The 21314-nt window shown below is 37.9% G+C and overlaps 1 pseudogene; it reads right to left on the bottom strand.

The window, feature by feature from the left end:
* Nucleotides 1-1424: 1424 nt before the first annotated feature.
* On the bottom strand, nucleotides 1425-20243 carry LOC113075736 (myomegalin-like; annotated as a pseudogene).
* Between the last annotated feature and the right edge of the window lie 1071 nt (nucleotides 20244-21314).

Below are 21314 nucleotides of genomic sequence, written 5' to 3'. Positions count from 1 at the left end.
CCGAGTCCAAGCTGCATGCGGTGAGGTACGCAATAGTAGACTCTGCCGCTTGTATAGCTTCCAGGTACTCTCGGTTGAGCTTGTCCTTCTCCTGTAGCTCTGCCTGTAGCTCGTCCCATTCCTGGACCTGTTCCCTCAGGCGGAAGATTAGCTCCTCCTTCTCTTGGCATTCTTGATTCAACAAATCTAATTGCCCCATTAGCTCAGATTCCAGATTCTCGTTCATGTTAGCGTCTCGTTTCGTTTCTGCAGTCGGTCTCAGGCTAGAATCTTTAACGTGGTCTAATTCGAGGTGTCCGTGCTGAGCTGATCTCGAAGACGTCTTGCTGTCCGTGCTGTAATCAGACTCTTCCGTCCCAATCAGGTAGTCTTTGTTTCTGGAGTGAACATGAATTAAATTCAGCTCACTCAGATCTTCTGAACTCTGCCCAGAGCCCTTACTGGATCACAGGTACTGGTAGCCGAGATTTTACATACGCCTAAAACAAATGACATTAGGATTATTTTACAAATAATATAATTTGGAAAAGACAAAGAAGCAGTAAAGACAGGTTTGGATGCATCTCCACACTAAAGGCAAAAAGAAGTGGGAAAAAGGGGTGGTGCGTCACATTATTTCATGAATAAATTCAATTTAGATTCAAAAGCTCTTCATTTTATTCGGTATAGATTAATTTAGGTATATATATCGGGTCAATCATGTCAATTCTTCTTAAAGAAAAGAACAGTTATCGGTTAATTAAAATCAAGATAAAAAATTCAGTATTGTCAACCTAGCCCTTCTGGATAAAGCAGGGTTACCTTATACTTTTCCATAAGATCAACTCAGTTCCAACCTGCTCCCAAAACACCTATGTTGTAATTATCAAGTGCTTCTGAAACACACTATTTTGCCAGTTCAGATATGTTTAATCAGGGTTGGAGCTGAACTTTTTAGGAAGGTAAATTTCCAGAAAAAGGACTGAAAAACCCTGGATAATAGGGTTGGCAACTCTATGGTTGCTTGTTAAATCCCTACATGCAATGAGCCACTATTGAGTCCATGAACATGGCACCTAACTCCAGGTTACTCCAGGTTGCTCCAGAAGTTTAAAATTCAGGCATAATTGCTTCTTGGTAGGTTTGAACCCACAACCGTTTCCAAACCGTTTACCAACCAAAGCTAGACTTTCAAACCTTTTTCCGGTAGAAAATGTGACTAATACGTACTGCATGTCTGGCCATGTGCTGCTTCTGATTCTTGCTGGATTTGGTGCTTTGGCCCTGCCTTCTTTCTCTCATATCTCTCCTCCATTTCTTTCCTTTCTCTTGATTTGTTCTCTTTCTCCAGCGTGCTGGTTTGTCTCTGAAGATTCTTCATGGTTTGTCTGCAGTTGATCCATATTGCTGTCCAATCATCTTAAGGTTAAGTTGGACTTCTAGCATCAGAGACAGAGTTTGGCTGCAGCTGCTCTTTTTAGCAGTCGAATTATCTTTCTGTGACTTCTGGCTTCTGAAGCCGGGAGCACCTTCACGGTTTGGTGCAAGTCTCCATGGTTGTCGCTTTTCTCCAGAACTCTCTGCGCTTTTCTTTTGGACTCAGTGCGTTTTTCTTCCTTCAAAAGTCCACGGAGTTCAGACGCTTTCCAACTGGAGTTTGGCGACTTGCTCCCTACAAATGGCAACAGTTAAAGGTTTAGTTTGACATACAGAGCTACAATGTGGATACCTAGTTATCTTAAACATACCGGAGTTGAGAGACTGACTCCGCTCCGCAATCTGAGAGAAGGGATCGGAATTCTGCTTTGTCCGATTCATCCCTAAAGAATCTAGATGCGAGTTGTACTCCACTTTGCTGTCTTTGAGTTTGTGATGGATGATTACTCTCACTAACATCCTCTGCAGAACGATTTGCCTCATTACATCTCTCCTTAGAGATATACAACACATGGGACAACAGTAAATACCAAAACAAGAGTACAGTGTTTTCCAGATTGAAATTTGAGGATCCAGATTAAAGTATATTTTTACAAAATTGACTCATATATTCCCATTTCTCTTACCTCCGTGATTGGATGCATAAGTGTCACATCATCTTCAGAAGTCGGTTTCTGCTGTATCTGTGTTTGCTACAGTAATGGCATGTTTGGTGACACATGACTTAACAACATAAAATGTCATAATGGAACAGAATATAAAGAAAGCACAAAGTAACGGTAGGATGGGACGGCTGCAGGTGATCATGGGTAAGAAAAGATATGTCAGAAAGACAAGAGAGAGGAGATAACTGGGGTTAGCAGGGATGGGAAGACAGAGACACAGAGAGAAAACTAGAGGGAGGAAAAAATAAAATAACCACAGACACATACATAACCACTCATTCAGCAGAAGGTCCAATCTACAGCTTACTAATGTTAGTAGACTAGAAACTCAACTACAGACAAGAGGTCGATCATAAACAGAACACAAAAGCACAAAACCAGAAGGTCTGAGGTTAAAGGTCAAGAGGTTAAAAGAAGGTAAGAAACTGGGCCCCATTTTACATTGGCATCAAACCAAATGTTGGCTTTGCAAAAATGTATTCTAAAAACATTACATAAGATATAAAAATAACAATATTTCTAAGCCTATTTTTGAAAATATTTCACTGTGACCTTTAATACCTTGATTGGAGTTGAGAGGTTGATTAGGTCTGGTTCTTTCTGATAGTCTACTGGATCTTTTCCCACAATGTCTTTCTCCATCAGAAGCAGCTTATTCTGCAGTTCAGCATTGACTGCCTGAAGCTCTAAAACCTGAAAATAAGAGGAAAATGTAAATCTTTCAATCTTGTTTGACAAAAATGACATAACACTTGGCGATTAGGCACTCACTTTTTTTCTGAGCTGTTCAATGGTCAAGTGCTGGAGCTCCTCCTCTGGCCCTTCGCCAACACATATACTCATATAGGACGTCTGATCGCCAATCCAACTCAGTGTGTCCACTAAAATCATCAGGTGAATTAATTCAAATGAACTTAAATAATTTAATTTAAGAATGGACAAATGATAGGTTTGACATGTGAACATACTAGTATCATTGGCTTGTCCAACCCCTCCTCCCCGGTTCTGGATCTGACCCAGTCTGGCTTGCAGAGAGGCGTTCCAGCGTTGGGCTTCCTCTAGTGCATCCCGCAGACTCTCTAACTCTGAAGGGTTTGAACCTGCAAACACATGTATACTCATGCAGTTAGTAACACTCCAAACACATTCAATATATATGCACAACTTTAACTTTGTTCTCTGCATATTTCCTTTTTTAGTCTTTAAAGAACAGCTTAGAAAACACAAATTATAATGATAAGAAATGGATGGGTGCATAATCAATATGACATAAACCAAAGTTGCACCATAGAATAATATACACAATGCTATTTCCAGGCATATTTATTTTATGCCGATATTTATTGTAAGCTGAGTGGTGAAAGCAAGAGCCACAGCAAGACATTGGTAGAAAGTTAATAGGAAAGTTAATCAGGTGCATTTTTTTGTTTTGTGTTTTGTGAGTGTGCACAGAAAGATGATCGGCAAATAGCATCACATTCAATTTGAATCAAATTCAAAAGTTATGAAGGGGGAATAAAAATGGATCAATTATCAAATAAATAAGTTTCTCTAGATCAGCTTCAGTGTAATATATAGAAGTAAAAATAAGAAAAAAATCTAACTATGAAAATATATACACATATATATATATATATATAAAAAAAAAAAAAAAAAATATATATATATATATATATATATATATATATACACACACACATATATATATATATATATATATATACACACATATATATATACACACACATATATATATATATATATATATATATATATATAAATAACTTTAAATAAACTAAAATAATTAATAAATGTTATTATTTAAATTGTAATAAAATGTTAACATTTTATAAAAATATGAATGTTGACAAATGTTTAGGTTGAAGTACTTAGTTAAACTAGAACTAATTAGATAATTAACTAATTAGAAGCTAATTTAAAATCTCTCTACCTCTCTCTCTCTCTCTATATATATATATATATAGTATATACACATATAGCACAGAAATAAGACTATTATTGCAGATTTTTATTTTATCTTGTTTGGGCTGGAAAAGGCATCACCACAGCCACAATCCCACAAAGCAGATGGACACAAAACGATTAAAGGTAAATGGAGCAGAAATGGACAGAATGAGTTTTATTTTCATCATTCAGTGTATCTGAGGCACTGAACTTAAAAAATAAATAAAAACAGTGAGTATAGTCTTGTGAGGAATGTGAAGATTAATGGACTGGAAAGGTTTTCATTGGTATGCACAGAAAGAAAGAAACAAGCTGAATAAGTGAAGACGTGTACATGGCAGGGAGGGATGAGGTTAGTGTATTAATAGTGTTTCAGTGCTGATGAGACACACACATTTAAAACACTTTATTACAAAGAATATATTATCTATAAATAAATAAATAAATAAATAAATAAATAATCACAGACAACAGAAAAAATGAGTTGAACAAGACAGACAGGAATGCCAGAACAACACAAAACAAAACAGAACAAACATACATGCAAGTCAGAAAAAAGATAAATGCAAGCTTTCATATAAATAAAAAAGCATGGTTATGTGCGGATGAACAAGGATAATGATGTAAAAGCTGGATGAGCTGTAACTGTGTGTCCTGATATTAATAAGATGCATCCAGAAAATCAACAACCTGATGGGCAAAATATTAAGCCCTTAGCTCTGACCTTGAACTGACTATAGCCCTGCATCACTGTTGGCTGAACAAACTAAAAGGTTCTTTTGGTATATTGGGAGATTAGAGCATGACATCTGACTGGTTTTCTGCACCTTCTCTCTGTTTGGCTCTCTGGATCTCTTTCTGTAGCTGATCTCTCAGCTCTGTGTTCATCTGGACTCCACTTTCCAGCTGCTGTCTGAGGAGTGATACAGCTGTGAGCTCCAGCTGCAGAGCCTGCAGCCTCTCAACACTGAAACCAACAAAAAAAAAACATCATTTAAATATAGGTATCAAGTGTTTAACAGCACATTACAAACTCTTAGTTGTCACACACCTGTCACGATCTTTGACGGCTCTGATGAGGTCAGAATAGAGATGTTGCTCAGCTCTCAGAGCTCGGTTTAACTCTGTCTGCTCAGTCAGCTGATCAGATAGAGATGCAACCTCCTACAAAAGAAGAAAGGCATTCAACATTACAGATGCTGGCATGGATCAGCTTAAAGAATGCATGCATGTGTTCACATTTACCTGTTGTTGGCGATCTCCCCCAATGATGGTTCTTTCTCTCTGAGGGAGAGATGTAATGCTGCATTCACTCTCACCCGGCTGGGACGCTTGATCCCGGGTCAGAGGAAGTCGACTGTCCCCTCTTTGAGACAAACGCTGGTGCAGCTCCTGCAATGGACCACAAAATCAGACTGAAGCATATACTGTAACCCAACCTCATGGGCTCATGCTAGGTGTGCCTTGAAAGATTCATTTTTTACCGTTTAATGTTTTATTGTCACTTTTGATAAATTTAATACATCTTTGCTGAATAAAAGTATTAATTACTTTCGATTAAAAAAAAAAAAATGTTTGAATGGTGGTATATGTGAGTGTGATTTCTACTCACAGTAATGATTTCTTCTTTAGTGTTGAGTGTTGATGTCAGGGACTCGATATTGGCTATCTTTCCCTCTAATTGCATCTCTAGGTCTGAGACCTTTGACTGAAGCTCTGCTAGAGAAATCTGTCACAAACACACAATTATTTTAAAAACTTCAAACGTTGAAACACACAAAAAAACAAATCCATTAAGATCTCAAATTAAAGACCTTGAGCTGGTTTTCTCTCTTCAGTGCGGCGTTCAGAGCTTCTGTTTTCTCTATGAGCTCTTTCTTCAAAATCAGCACAGATTTCTTACTGACCGTTGTTATATCCAGAGTGTCCTCACTGTTTTGCCTGCTTAGTTCAGCTTCAAAAACAAACAACAAATGTTATGTCTAGATATCATTTAAGTTGAATTTAAGTGAAGCATGGCATATTTCTAACAATACCCATGTTTTTCAAGAAATATCCCCATTATCTGCCTATATGTGCACCTTTACTGTAAAACCGTTATATTCTTACAGGACAAACACACTCTCACCTTCTCTTTCCTCAAGTTTCTTCTGCAGCACCTCAATGGTCTGTCTGAGCTCCAGCACCTGAGGAGGAAGAGCTTCACTCGTCTTCATTTCCAACAGGATGCGATCTTTCGCCTGTCCACGGTCTAACAGTTTCTATAAAAGCAACAGAACAACATCACTTGGCATTTAATTACCACAAAATTACGTCTTAAGAAGGTTTTTTGCACACTAAAGCAATTCCGTTTCTGGACTGAGCAATCGATTTGAGTGTGAAAACAGCCTTGTGATCAAAAGATTACAGGTCAAAGTCTCACATTAATGAGGGCATCCTTTTCCGCCAACATTGCACGGAGTTCAGCGGTCTCTAGATGGCCGTCCTGTGTTGCTGTAGCGTTCAGTCTCTGTGCGTTTCTGAGCTGCAGCTGTGTGTCTGCCAACTCCTTACGAAGATCCTGCAGTTCTCCTGCACGATTATTCAGAGCCTGTACGTGACGCTCCGCACTCTCCTGCAAACACAAAACAGATATTTCTGAGGCATTGGAAACGATGCTTATAAGTACACATATCAAGCACAAGTGTACAAGTGCATCAAAACCATAAAAAAAAAAAAAAATTACTTGAAATTAAAAAAATAGCAATATGATTAAAATATAAAAATTGATGTGAAAATTGAAATACAAAAAAAAAAGTTATTCAATTAAATCTGAAATTACTTAAAATATTTTTGAACAAAACTATGATAGTATCTCAATGATAGTGAAATAACCCGGTCATCTAGTACCTTCAGAAGCTGGTCTTTGCTGCTGATTGTGGCCAGCAGGTTTTGTACAGCGGCTTGGTTCTCGGTCACTAGCCTCTCTCTGTCCTTCACTGCCTCGGACAGCATCGCCTCTGTGACCTTTAACCTCTGACTCATCTGCTCTGCGAGGTCACGACCCTGGGACTCTGATTGGCTCAGAACCCTACCAGCCATCTCCTGGAAAGTGAGGAGAAAATGCCTTCACACTTAGCAAATTCTGACTGTGTCTGCACCAAAACTTGAGTGTGCGTGTTGTACCTCCATGTCTCTCGTTTTGTTGTCCAGCGCTTGCTGTAAGTGCTGTATAATGGCGTCTTTCTCTCTCAGAGCTCTCTGGAGGTTCTGCTCAGTCTCGTCTTTACACCTCTGAAGATTCTTCAGCGAGTTCAACAGCTGCTGCAGCTCCAGATCTCTTTCCTTTATTAGTGCATCAAAACTCTACACAGAGAGAAACCATTAGCATCTGATTCTAGATCAGCACTTTTATGTGAAGAAATTAAACATTCACCAATTTAAAATCTCTCTCTAATCACACAAAAACACAGTCTTACATTGATAGTCTCCTCGTTGTGTGAGAGCAGGTTGTTGAGACGCTCCACGTCTCTTTCTTTCTCTCTCAAGCTCAGCTGCAGCAAATGGATCTCATTTTCTTTCTCCTCCACGGCTGCAAACTTCTCATCCAAGGCTTTCTGCTCACAGAGAATAAAGCACACAAAAATCTCAAGTGGTCGATATTTATGATAATCAAGGCTGGCAACTGTGCTTAATATTCTGCTGACACAAACAGAGAAACACAAATCATTAACATACAACCATCCACCTGGAATCAATATCTGAGTTAAAAAGGTGGTTTATGGTACTGTACCTTCAAAACTTGTGTATAAATACAGAAAACAATAAAGGAAGAGCCACAAACCTCAAGTGCTTTCTCTTTCTCCTTGAGTCGTGCTCTCAGTTTATCCACCATGGGATCACCTTCCTCTTGAGTTCTGTTCTTCTCCAGATCTTTAACCATGTTCATATAGTCCTGAAAAAACAGGAATGAGTAAAAAAAAAGCATAGAGGTGTTGTGTGTAAGCTCTGTGTGTGTGTGTGTGTGTGTACCTGCAGCTGCTGGTCTTTATGATTCAGACTAGCTGTGAGTCGTTCTATGGTGTTCTGTAGTTTTTGTTCAGCTGCGCGGTTTTGCTCTTGCTGTTCTAGACGCTGTTGTTCTAGAGCGTTCTCTCTGTCAGCAAGAGCTCCGTTTAGCTTCTTCAACTGGTTCTGAAGATCCTGCAATAAACAGACGAAAGCAAAAACATAAAAAAAGAATGCAATATCATTAAAAATTGTGGTTAATCTGAGCATTTTAATTAAAATCATATGTAGTATTTCTTTGTAATGACATAAGTATTTCGTTTGTACAATACAATGTCTGTGCTCCTCACATTAATGGTCTTGTCTCCCTTCTTCTTCTGTTGCTGCAGTTGCTCCAGCTCTTGTTCTAGTTCTAGTTTGACCTGCTGAAGAAGGCACAGCTCTGAATCTCTGCTGCCCAGCACACGCTGCAGCCTCTGGGCTTCCAGCAGCGAGGAGTGAGCCTCCGCCTGGAGCCGTGATAATTCAGCCTGCTGCTCCAGGAGTAAAGACTGCTGGTCTTCAGCCCCCTGGAACAAACGGAAGAACATAACACACTCATTACACAAATCCTTCACCCATCTACTATATTAGTGACGAGGAGCAACTTAGTAGCTCCAGCTGTCAATCTGTTCTACCTCACCACTGAAAAGTGCACAATCACACATACCTGATACTTCTGTAGTTTGGCTTTATGAAGGGCCTCTCGAGCCTTAGCAAGAGCCTGATCTTTCTCTTCAAGATCACCAGATAGACCCTCGATCTGAAATAAAGAAGGATAAATATAGGTAAAACCACATTTTATAGTAGTATTTGTTGTCAAAAGCATTCTAGTTTTTAGTGAAAACTCAATTCATATGAGATTGTTTTCAAATACATTATAAAACCATTGTCAAGTAAATACGACATTAACAAAGAAAGATTGATTAAATTCAAACCCAAATGTATAACATTTGCTTCAGACTTATGTTTCTATTATCATTAGTTCAATATAATCTCCAATAAAGACTTTTTTATATTTTTTAAATCTGCCATATAAAAACATTTTTTATATAAATTGTTAATATAAATTTAGTCACACTTTATTTTAAGCATTAATTATGACAAAACTCAATTAACTCCCAATTTGACGCTTATTATTAGTTTATAAGGTAGGGTATTGGGTAGGATTATGGATGTCATGCATTATATGTACTTTATCAGCACTAATAAACAGCCAATATGTTAATAATAGGCATTCTAATAAGCAACTAGTTTTAAGTGAGAATTGGACACTATTCTAAAGTGATACCATACATTTTTATTCAAGTACTTGTTTTATTTTGCTCTGAGTTGCCCTACTTTTTTTCTTCTATAATGCTGAAATTTTGTTGATAGAATAAAAATAAAAAATACATCAAACAGTTTTAATGTTTGACTGCGTCACACCTCTTTCTCCTTCTCTTTGAGAACCAGACTGAGACCCTGGATGGTTTTGTCTCGTTTCAGAGAGTTCTTCTTCTCTGCAGTCAGTTCGATCTCTTTCTCCTGCAGCTCATCAGAAAGAGCCTAAAACACAGAGGAACCCAATGAGACTTCAGCACAATACTTTGCTGTTAATTCAATGACAATTTCTGCTTAGAATTCATGTATGCACGGAACCAATTTCTAAAATTATTACCGACATTGTTAAAGAGGCTTATATCATTTCTGTTATTTTAGCCAATACAAACCCTGGCATAGTCTGCTTATATGCAGAGAGGGTTTGTCTGCAGAGTATTTACCTTATTTTCTCTCTCCGTTTCTTCTAGCGTGTGTTTGAGGGTCTGGCTGCTGCTTTTGGCCGTGTTCAGTTCTTCGGTCAGCTGCCTGGTTTTCTGCTCCAATCTGCTCAGTTCATTCTGCCTTTCAACAAACATCTGCAAACAAAAAAAAAAAAACATGTATTTAATTTGCCACTAAAAACTGGTAAGCAGTGCCCTAACATCCTAGCTAAAATTAGAGAAGTCAGAGAGTCATCAAAATCTGTGTAGAAGTGATGTACCTCCTGTTTAACAGGTATGTATTCATCATTAAAATCCTCCTCCATCTCTCTCAGACTTCTCTCCAGCTTCAATTTCCAAGACACACCGCTGTGGGTGTTTCCATGTAAATAACTCGGATATTTTAATACTGGAATCTTGCTACTGTTGCATCGTGGGACAGGCCGCACTCCTTGCACACTCTTCAAGAGCTGCAGTATATCACACACCAGCGAGGTCGTTTCTACGGTTGTGGGGGTGGAGCCTCTCAGTGGGCGTGTCTGTCTGAGGGGTGATGCACTGATGTGGGCGTGGTCATACTGCTCCAGGGCCACTGATTGGAGGGAAGTTGAGCGTGAAATCAAAGCGCTCTTCTTATTTACGACGTCCAAATAGTCGCGACTAAGAGAACGAGGTCGGGTTACTGGCACGCCAGTGGTTTTTAAATTTTTATGTGAAGAAGAATGTAATTTTGAACGTTGAGAATGATCTGTTTTACTAAGCGGCTCAAGACTCACACACCTCCTCAATCGACCTTTAAACTTCTCCTGTTGGCCTTCACCATCTGAATTCACAGAAACAAGCCCTTGACTTCTTCCTAGTTTGTCTTGGACACTGCCAATCCGTGTTTGTTGCTGCTTTGGTTGAACAGGTTGAGCTCGTCGAATGCATTGCAGCTGCTTTGAAGTATTTAAGCTTGTTCCAGTCTGAACTTCCTGTTTAAGAGGTACGTTTCCACTTATTTTGTGTTGGTTATGTTGTCTGTACTTGTTTGTGATTTGCGCTTTCAGTCCATCTCTGTCGTTCTGCATCCGCTGCAGCTGAGCGGCATGCGTTTCCTGCAGCTGTCCAATGGCGACGTCGCATTGCACAATGCGCTCGAGTAAAAACACGCATTTTCCGCAGAGAAACTCACTGTGGCCGTCTCGTTGCAACTCCAAGCCCAACACATGCGAAAGGATGACTGCCAACCTCAGACGGCCACATGCGCTGAACAACCAGCGACACTGACCTCCCTGCACACACACCCCACACACACGGCATGGGTCACGCATGTTCACCAGACTAACACAAAAAATTTCTGATCTGTACGCATACTATCTTGCTATGCATCTGCCTCAATGCTTTTCCTTCCGTCTTGCTCTGCACTGAATCGGAGCTGACTATGCTCTGCCCACACGCAGATTTAAACCCTTTAATCCTCTAACACACACAGGAAATCCTTTGGGTGATGTGCACAACGGCTGTAACACACACACATACATGCAGTAATCCACTCAGCTCAGCAGGAGTCCGATGAGAAGAGTTGTATTTGGGCCGTTGATGTTCCTACAGTGACTTGAGGATGTTGCAGGTTACACTTATGCATGAAACAGTATATTTCTGATAATCCAAACAAACCCCCAAACACCAAATATTAATCTTTGATGCATAGCTAGTGCGACACTGTTATTGTGTTTATGGACATGAATGACATCTTAGATTGCAAATCTTTGTTCACTTGAGAATCTCACAGATTAGCACTGAAGGAAGGACCTCAGCAATGTCTACAGAGGAGAATATCTGAAATTTTAGAGTTGACTCTTGACATTGGCAAGAACATATAACCACCACTTAGCAATGACTAAAAATCATTTACAAACCTCAAACTATTGCATGTCGAACACCCAAAATATCCTACCGTCAAAAGTTTGAGAAGTTGAAACCAAACAAATGCACACAACTGTCCAACCTTTTCATGTTTGATTTGCATTTGCTACAGTCACAGACTGCTGTTGATCTGCTAATCCAGCTTAGCACATGCCCGTCGACAGGGTTCTCACACTCTTTGGCTGTCCTGTCATTTTTAATTATGACATAGGACTTCAGAGTGCATCAGATAAATGAATATTTAATTTAAACTATTATGCTTACGAGTTGCATAAAGAAAACCCTGAAATTGTAATGCTGGTGGAATGGATGAATCAAATTTCAATTGCTTCAAGCTCCTTTCTCACTGTCATGTACACTGTCATGTATGAAACAGCCGCCCAATGAATCACACAGGCCGATATCATCATGCTGGCTAACCTACATGCTAATTTTACTCTATAAAAGTACTCAGAAAGAGGAATACTCTGGCAACACAATGGGACTAGCTGTCTGCTTACCTCTTTGTCTCTTTCTGCATTTTCTCTCCCACGGTCTAGCTCTTCCCTAAGAGCCTGTAAAATAAACAAAACATTACTCTGAGTTTTTTCATGTGCGTTACAGATAGCATTTACCTTGATGTATGAAAGCTGTTGCGATTTACAAAACAAACGCCAAATTTACAATGCAAAAGTAGCACAGAAGCACTTCTGAACTGGACATTAGGGTCCATCTGTGTAATGAGATTAAATAAATGCATTTACACAGCAATGTCAACTTTATATTTTCATACTAGAGCCTGAAGTGACTCAGAACTGGTATAAATTAATCTGCCTTTTATGCAGCCTTAGGAATTTTGAGCAGGCCATAAATCAGTTTTAAAAGACTAACCTGTAGTTGACTGTCTTTTTGGCCAATAAGAGATTTCAGCTGTGCCATCTGCTCTGTCATTGGCTGTTTCGGGTCATTACTCTGAAGCTCTCCAATCATGGCGTCTTGATTCTTGAGTGACACCCGCAGCTGCTCAATAACACTTTGGAAATCGTATCAGGGATATGTAAATAGTTACTCTTTTTTAATGTAAGGAGATGTTTCAGTAATTTAATTTCTTTCTGAATCACCTCTCCTTCTCCTGGAGGGCCTGCTGGAGCTCTCTGACCCTTTCGGGGGCGGAGCCTGAAACCGCTGGGGGTCCTGACTGTTTGGCAGCTTGCAGCTCTTTCTCCAATCCAAGATTTTTCAGCTTCTCCTTTTCAGCAATGGTGGCCATGCTTTCCAGCTCCTCTTGGGCGGATTGCAGAGACTAAAGAAAGCAATGACTAAATTGGAGGACACTTCCAAAGCATTTTTTATAATTGTTGTAGGGTTTGTTTTACCTCCTCGAGTTCTTGAATCCGAGCGCTGAAAGCTTCTCGGAGTGAATCCATTTCTCTATGCATTTTCTCTCTGCCATCATCAACACCTCGACTCGCTAAACTCTCTAAAGCTTTCCTACACACACAAACACACATCATTTAGATCCATGTCTTATATCTACTGCCTCCTACATGTATTCAATTGTAAATATTTCACCTGCAAGCGCAAATGAGTAATAACCAGGTGCAGTTTTTTTTATATATTATGGGCCATATCAGTAAAATAGACTGAAATTAAATGAAAAAAAAAAATGAAATTTTTGTAAATAGTGAATTTTTCTGTAACCTAGGAAATTAATTGACAGTCAATCAGAACAATTTGATGTTTAATGGCTCTCTGGAATTTAATTTTGGACCAATGAATTTGACAAAGGGTGGAGCTACACCTTAAAACGGTCAAATAGAAACAGATAAAAACAAAAATCAAAAGATAAAATGTAGCAATTTTTCAGCAAACAATCAGAGGAAGAAACAGGATTTATCACTTCATGCTCTATCATGTTGTACCAATGATTAGTAAAAATAGGAACTAAACAAGTGGGCAGCACTTACGATGCGGACACAAGCAGTTCTTGTTTCTCAGCCAGATCTCGTTTCATTGACTCCACCTCCACCTTCAGCTCAATGTTCTACACAAACAGACAAGATACTTAAAATAATGAAAAACTGAGATCAACAAGCACAAAACAACTGTTTGCTTTAATATAAAGAGGTGAACTGTGCCATGTGTGTACTTGTATGCATGTGACAGTGCGTGTCAATCACCGTTTTGTAAATGTCCTCGGTGGAGTCGTCACATTTCTGCTGCACACGTTCTTCCAGAAAATAGATCCTGAGCTTCAGGTTGAAGTTTTCCTTCTTCAGAGCGGTGATTTGCTGCAGGGGAACCATTGGAATTATTCCCAAAATACTCCTTATTTACACAGACAATACAAACAAGAAGAATATGTACACAAAGCTTCTATTTAAGCAATATGTGTGGAATATTTTAAAGAACAAATTGGAATTTATGCTGTTATTCACAAAAAAATTGTAGTTTTCCTGTGACATTCATGAACGTGATTCTTTTGAGTCTTACAACTGATCTAGTTCACTAAACCAGAACGAACTGGAGAAAACCTTCTTCATTTTGACTTAACTTTCCTTCATACTGAAATGTTTCTGAAAATGCAGTTCTTCTTCATTACAATATTACAATAATATACAACTCATTCATGAATAAACATAAGGAAAGCTGTTCTATTTAATAACTGAAAGAGAGATGGGGAGGGAGGAGACAAGAACTAAAAGAGAAACAGAGCGACTATAACAGGCTGTGTGTGGGTCAGTAATGAGGGCTGGCATGAGAGAGTGTGTGTGTGTGAGAGAGAGAGAGAGAGAGACAGACAGGCAGGGCAGTGAACTGTGAGTCATTGTACTCCGAGCGTTTTTCAAGTCAACATCTGGGGCAGAAAGAGGGGGAAGGGAAGAAAGATATACAAATAGAACGAGAGAGTGTGGAATAAGCACAAGTACCACAGTGATGGGCAGCTGTACCCCGCTTTGAAAGATCTCTGTGTTTCTACAGCACAAACACACTTTCTCTCATTTGGACACACACAGGAATGCACACAGATCTTTATCTTAGTACAAAGAAATAAGCACTTTTCCTTAAATGGACAGGCAGATTTATACCATCCCAGAATATCGTTACTGCCAAAGAAACCACATTAGTTGCATACCGACCTGTTAAAAATGAAGTTCAAAAAAATGTGCTGAAAATGTACTCCAAATCGGATTAGTTGGTTTCTTCATCAAAACAGATGTTAAGAAATTTAGCATTAGATCACTTACTTGGAAAAAAATAATCCTTTGCAGTGAACAGGTGCTGTCAGAATGAGTTTAAACAGCCGATAAACAAAATAATATGACATACTGCATGCATGTTTATAAGAAACAAATCCATCAAGATGTTTTTAACTTCAAACCAAGTCTATCATCACACTTCCTCCGGTGACAATTGTCTTGTCTGAATCAGAAGAGAATTATGAACAGATCAAGAACCATTTACAAGCAAAAATGCTCCAAAACAGTTCTATTGGTAATGTTGGAGAACAACAGGGAATTGATTTTTATTTTTACTGAATGAAGTGTTATGGATTAAAGAGTATTATTTTGACCAGAAGTGATGGCTTAATGATGGATTTCTTTCCTACAAACACAAAGCTTTTGATTTCAAAATGTGTTAATGGATGGACTGGAATGGTGTGGATTACTTTTGGATTATCAGCCGTTTAGACTCCCATTCTGATGGCACCCATTCACTGCACAGGATCCATTGGTGAGCAAGGGATGTAATGCTACATTTCTCCAAATCTCTTCCAAAGCAGAAATAGACTCATCCATGTCTTGGATGCACATAATCAAAAGGGTTTAGTTCCAAACCACTAAAAAAAAAAGTATTTAGAAATGTTCTGATTTTGATAAATCAACAGACATGCTGAAAGATAGCTAAGAAGTTCACATACAGAGTGGAATCAAGGAAATCTACATGTGTTGCTTTGTTTTTGCATATCTGCTCTGTCTGCTATGAAAAGAAAAGAATGTTTAATATATTGTTCCATGTTTCAGAATATTTCAACGCATTGGCTACGTTCACACTGTCAGTTTTTGGGATTGACAACCGCATTTTCTTTACAGGTGTGAGTCTTGAAATGTCCTGTTCACAGAGCAGCTTACAGTTGTGTTTAGAATATGTCTGTATGAACATGCAACGGGAGTCAAGGCCGTATTCTTTACCAGTGACCAAAATAAAATAAAATAAAATCCAATCGAGCTGCGAGTTCTTTCAGCAAATCTTCATTAACCCTCTCAGGCTCAAATTAAGTTTTAGTAACTTAGTAACTTTAGTAACCTTTAGTAAAGTTTTTAGTACTCCAGATACATAAAATATGTATCTGGAGTAATAAGGTTTTTAGTTACTTTACTGTTGCAAATCTGCAACGCCTGCCTTGAGAGGGTTAACTGACAGCAGCTTTTAAATTTGGGTGGAGAGCGGAGTATTTGAATCGTGTGCAGAACACAAAAATGACAGGAAAACTGTGGAAAAATGGTGGGATCTAAAACTTTCAGATGACCAGTGGAAAACTGAGGGATTCTAGATCATGACCCTAGTGAGATGTCTACCGAAACAGCATTTAGACATCTTTTTCTCTCATTATAAGAAATGAAAAAGTTTAATATTGTTGTACTTACGTTCTCATAATCTTTCATAGTCAGAGCTTTGGCTGGAGACATCCTCTGCCCTGGAAACAGAGGCGCTGCAGACGACAAGACAACAGATGAACAAATGAACACTTTTTGGTTGACTCCAGAAATGTCTCACTTCTTTTCATATGACCCTTTGAGGCTTTGATGAAAATCTGATTAAGACCATGTGGTTTAATACGCAAGGACAGACATCAGAAAGAAATAAAACAAGTGTGTCAGACTGTGTGTCTTCATTACAGAGTTAAAGGTAAAAGGCTGGAGGGAAGAACAAAATAATGGTCTTTTCATCTTATTCTCGATGATTCAACAGAGGCTTAAGTCCTAAATGTGCTAAAGTACACAGATCTACATCCTCTCATTTGTGTTTTCCGTTATCAGATTACATTATGAGACATGAGGGTGTTTGTACCTGTCATGTCGTCCATGCTGAAGTTGCCGCTGTTTAGAGACTCTGGCAGTCTGGAAATACTGCAACAGAAACACACACACACAACACAAAGAGCCAAACACAAATTTAAAAATGTAAAAAAAGCCAAACAGTAAGACAAATACACAGCAACCACAACAAAGCCACAAAACTGTCAGCGTTCATCCATGAAGCAGGTGCAAATATCCAGCGGTTACACTACAGCGTCTATTCTATTTTACTATCCAGCTCATGGAAAAACACACAAACACTGAGACGACAGACAATGCATACGTCTGTGGACGCTTTTCATAACTCAACCTCAAGGCAGGAGCAGAAATAAAGAGTGCGTGTGTGTGCTTTCATAACCATTTTAAAGTGCAGCACTGGCTACAAGCGAGAGCATGATGTAAGCAGGCCGTCAGAAACTAATGTGAATGTACAGATTACAGCATGTTTAAGTTGTGTTGGTGTGTATTTGCTGTAAAATCTTGGCTCCCAAGCAAATTCAATCCCCTTTGCTCCTCTGACAGTCACCCAGAGCTACGGCAAGCCCACGGGACACTCAGCACACTGAACTTACATAAGACTGAGCAGCTGTCAAACTGAAGAGCCTCGCAGGTCTAAGAAATCTAATGCCTCTTACTTCTTATACATCCAATATCTCAACCATACCAATTAATAGGCCGATATTTGAAATTAGTGGCATTTGCTAATTTATGTCATTTTATTTAAAAGTGTTTCAAATACTTACATTCGAAAGTATAGAATTTTCAAAATCGAACCTAACAATATAGCCGATTTTGAGTCAAATAATATCCGGAATAAAAAAAATTAAAAAATTAAAAAAAATCACTCATTTTAATTCAGACATTTGATTTCTTATTACTAATAAATTGGATTATGTAAATCAAATATCATAAAAATTAACCTCGCTGGTTTGTTTTTTCTTAAATACTAGAGTGAAGAACTCAAGTTTTATTAAAATTTTGAATTTGTTTTTATCTTACATTTTCAATTTTCTTTGCAATTTTAGCTATTAGTTAAAATGTTTTATGTCTACACAGTTTATTACATTTATTTCAATTTTAGTTTTTGTAGGCTATATTAAGTAAGTTTAACTGAAGGTTGCATTGGCAACTAGCTGAAATTAACTTTAAAGTAACAAAGGAGTTAAATAGATATTGACCAACATAAACATTTTGAGTTAAAGTGTTATTTTAAGATCTAGACACCAGTTACTGATTACTGCTTGATCTCTAGTAATTTCCTCTCAAATCAGCCAAATGTCCACGAGCATCAGCCATTGAAAGCCCAACACAACTCCCAAATGAGCACTACATCCTATGTCTGTTTACAAAAACTCCCATTACATTCATATAGCACTCATGAAACCACATTCATGTGCAGACAATAGCAAGTGTAACTCTGCTCAATAACACTGTAAACAGTGTCTCTCAACACCACTATTGTCCACCTGTTTATTTTAATCTACTGTATTTTGAGCAGGATGGATGAAGCCAAATGGATACAACGCCTTTAACACATCACAGCCAAACAACTTCCTCTTCTCACGTTTTCCTGCACCGTTAGCATTGTGCTAGCCACAGGAAGACACACACAAACTATTATATAACTATCTTACGGGTTCACATATGAGCTAGTCTCAGAAATAATTTAAATTGGTTAATGTTCCTCTCAGATGTCAGAGAATCAAGCATCTGACTGCTATCAGCTTTCGTCTTGTGTTTCCTCCCAGGCTCACCACCTGCTTTATAAAGGTGACACTGCAACAACACGACCATCAGGACAGCACAGACAGTCTCTAACTTGACCATCAAAGCCAAGAGTCCTTCAACTCCTGCCCATTAGAGACCGGCTGCTGAACTTGACAAAGTCTGAGCTCTAGAATAAAGCAGTGATCTACTACAAATACACAGACACAGCACTAACTCTATACAAAAGCATCACAGGTGTAACAGAGTTACAACCTACCTACATCACTCCTTCATGTTCATATGGCCACAGAAAGGTAAAATATAGAGATCAAGGCGTCAGACAATAAACAGGAGCGCTATTCCGCTATTTGCCGTTTCCAGGAAGGAAGTAATATGTTTTCTACTATGACAGCGCATGATCAACACAACAGCAGCTAGGGACTCTCTCTCTGTGTGTGTGTGTGTGTGTGTGTCTGTCAGCATTGCTCAACAACACGAATAAAGCCCCTTTAGAAACTGAAACTGAATGCGTTAATGCTGTCTGTACTCTAATAAACTAACTCTTCAAGTCTGCTTAAATTCGATCTGGGCTGCATTCAATGCATACGACTTTATTAACTGCAATATTGTTTTATGCAAATATACATCCGTTTTAATGCATGACAGTTCCAGTTTAATGCAGACGGTTATATTTAAAGCACTGCATTTGATGCATACAAAATATTATTAATATACTCCAATATAAATATTTAATGATCCCTGTCAGATCACGGTTTGTGAATGTATTGACTCTCCAAAATATTTTCCTGACTGCAGTAAACGTCAAAAACAGCCACGTGTGCCCAGATGCTTTAGAGATCGAGTCCCTGCTATATTTAACCGAGAGGATCATGTGTGTTTGGTTTTAACATGAAGGCTTTTAGATTCAAACTCCACACACTCATGATCAGCAATATATAATAATAACCATAAAGGCTGGATTCAGATTTGTTTGGATTCAATACAAAGAGAAAAATATTAAACATTCTTAAGTATAACGTGCATATATTGGAAGCACATTCATTTATTAATTGAAAATGAATGAAACCAACTAAGTTAACTTTATAGACTTTTAGAAATTCGTCTTTGCAGCTGTCAAGAACACATTACAGTTAAATGTCAGACGGATGAAAGTGTACACAAATGCAGCAACAAATGCATAATTTCTGAGATAATATAGAATGAAAGCATCCCATTCACCACATAAATCATGATAAGGGTTAAATGAAGTCATACAAATCTTAAAAACAATAAACGTTAGCTATCTTAAGGACTTCGGGGGATAGTTTAATGAGCTGAAATTCTAACTTTACCTCATCTCTATAGTGTTATCTGTCGAGTGGATTACCACTAGACATTTTAAAAGTCTAATGATGAATAACAGGTTGAAAACATTTGGTAGGAACTATTTTCGCGATTATTTTAAATGTTCTCTCCCCTCATGCTAATATGCTAACGTTACCTGACAGACTCTTGACAAAAATGAAAAAAATAAAGCGCTTCACCTCAGATTGATGTCAAACGGCAGCGTTTGATCTTCTCCAACCACCGAATCCATTCTGGATCGAAATAAGAGTGTTTCGTTTTATCTGTGAACAATATTTCTGTCAAAACATGACGCCCGTTGTATTATTTTTGAATTATGAGCGGTAGATTATGAATGTAATTTCAAAGCAGACGTTGGAACCGCCATTTTAACAATCGTGACATCACCGTGCGAGCACGCGCATAGTTCAAGAAGATGGGCGGTTCGGGGGAGAAAGCTTATCTTATGAATATTTATAGTGTTGAATCATACGGGGGAAACCTATAAATATTCATTTATTTGGCTGATATTGCCTGGTAACCTTCCAATATTGACGGTTTGTTTTGTGAAAAATAAAAATATTTCGTGGCGATGAGTGCGCTGCGTTGTTGAGCCGTGTAAGATGATTGGACGGAAAAGGTCGGTTAGCTCGCCTCTGGTTCACCCCTATTGGCTGTCAAGTCAATTGTGGGCGTCAAAGCAAGAAAATGGATTTACGTTTTTATAATCTTCTGAACAGTAACAATGAACAATGTAATATGAAAAACATTCGAATTGCATATGAATTAAAATAACTTTAAATAATGTATTAATATGACATTGTTTGTTGAATTTGATTTTAAGAACACAAAGGCATTTAGTAGAATAAATTAATACGATTATGAATAACTTTAAACTAATTTAATGGAGATATTAAAATGTATACATTAATTGTAATTCAAGATCAATAACAGTACAGATAATATTGTAAACATTAAAAAAGGTTATGAGTCTGTTTCATCTGTGTTTTTAAATTTATTTTTTAAGTTTCATGTTAGCAACTGTACACGTAAATGTCTTGCTTGTAAATAGACAAAAATACCAAAAATTCTAACAATTAACCCGTTTAATTACACATTTTTCCCAGACATGAAAATAACAAAATAATGTGTCATTAGTAACCCTTTGAAATAATCAATAATTATTTTTAGATTTTTTTTTGGTGAAAATTGCGACCAATGGGAAAATGTATATACTGAATTAACATATCTCTGCAGTCATAAAAAATGTTTTATATCTTAGCCCAGCTATTTTAAACTGTTTGATCACATTCAAAAAACAGTTAATATTATGCTAACATAAAAAAAAAGTTATACAACATTGATAGGAATACTGAGATGAAAGACAAAAAATACAATCAAAGTTTTTCAAAATTGTTTTTTTTTTGTAAAATATATAATCAAATCTTAATATTAGTGCTACCAGTATTGCAACATAAATA

The sequence above is a fragment of the Carassius auratus genome, unplaced genomic scaffold, assembly GCF_003368295.1.
Source record: "Carassius auratus strain Wakin unplaced genomic scaffold, ASM336829v1 scaf_tig00017583, whole genome shotgun sequence".
NCBI classification, from domain to species: Eukaryota; Metazoa; Chordata; class Actinopteri; order Cypriniformes; family Cyprinidae; genus Carassius; species Carassius auratus.
This window is presented reverse-complemented; position numbering and strand designations above follow the sequence as displayed.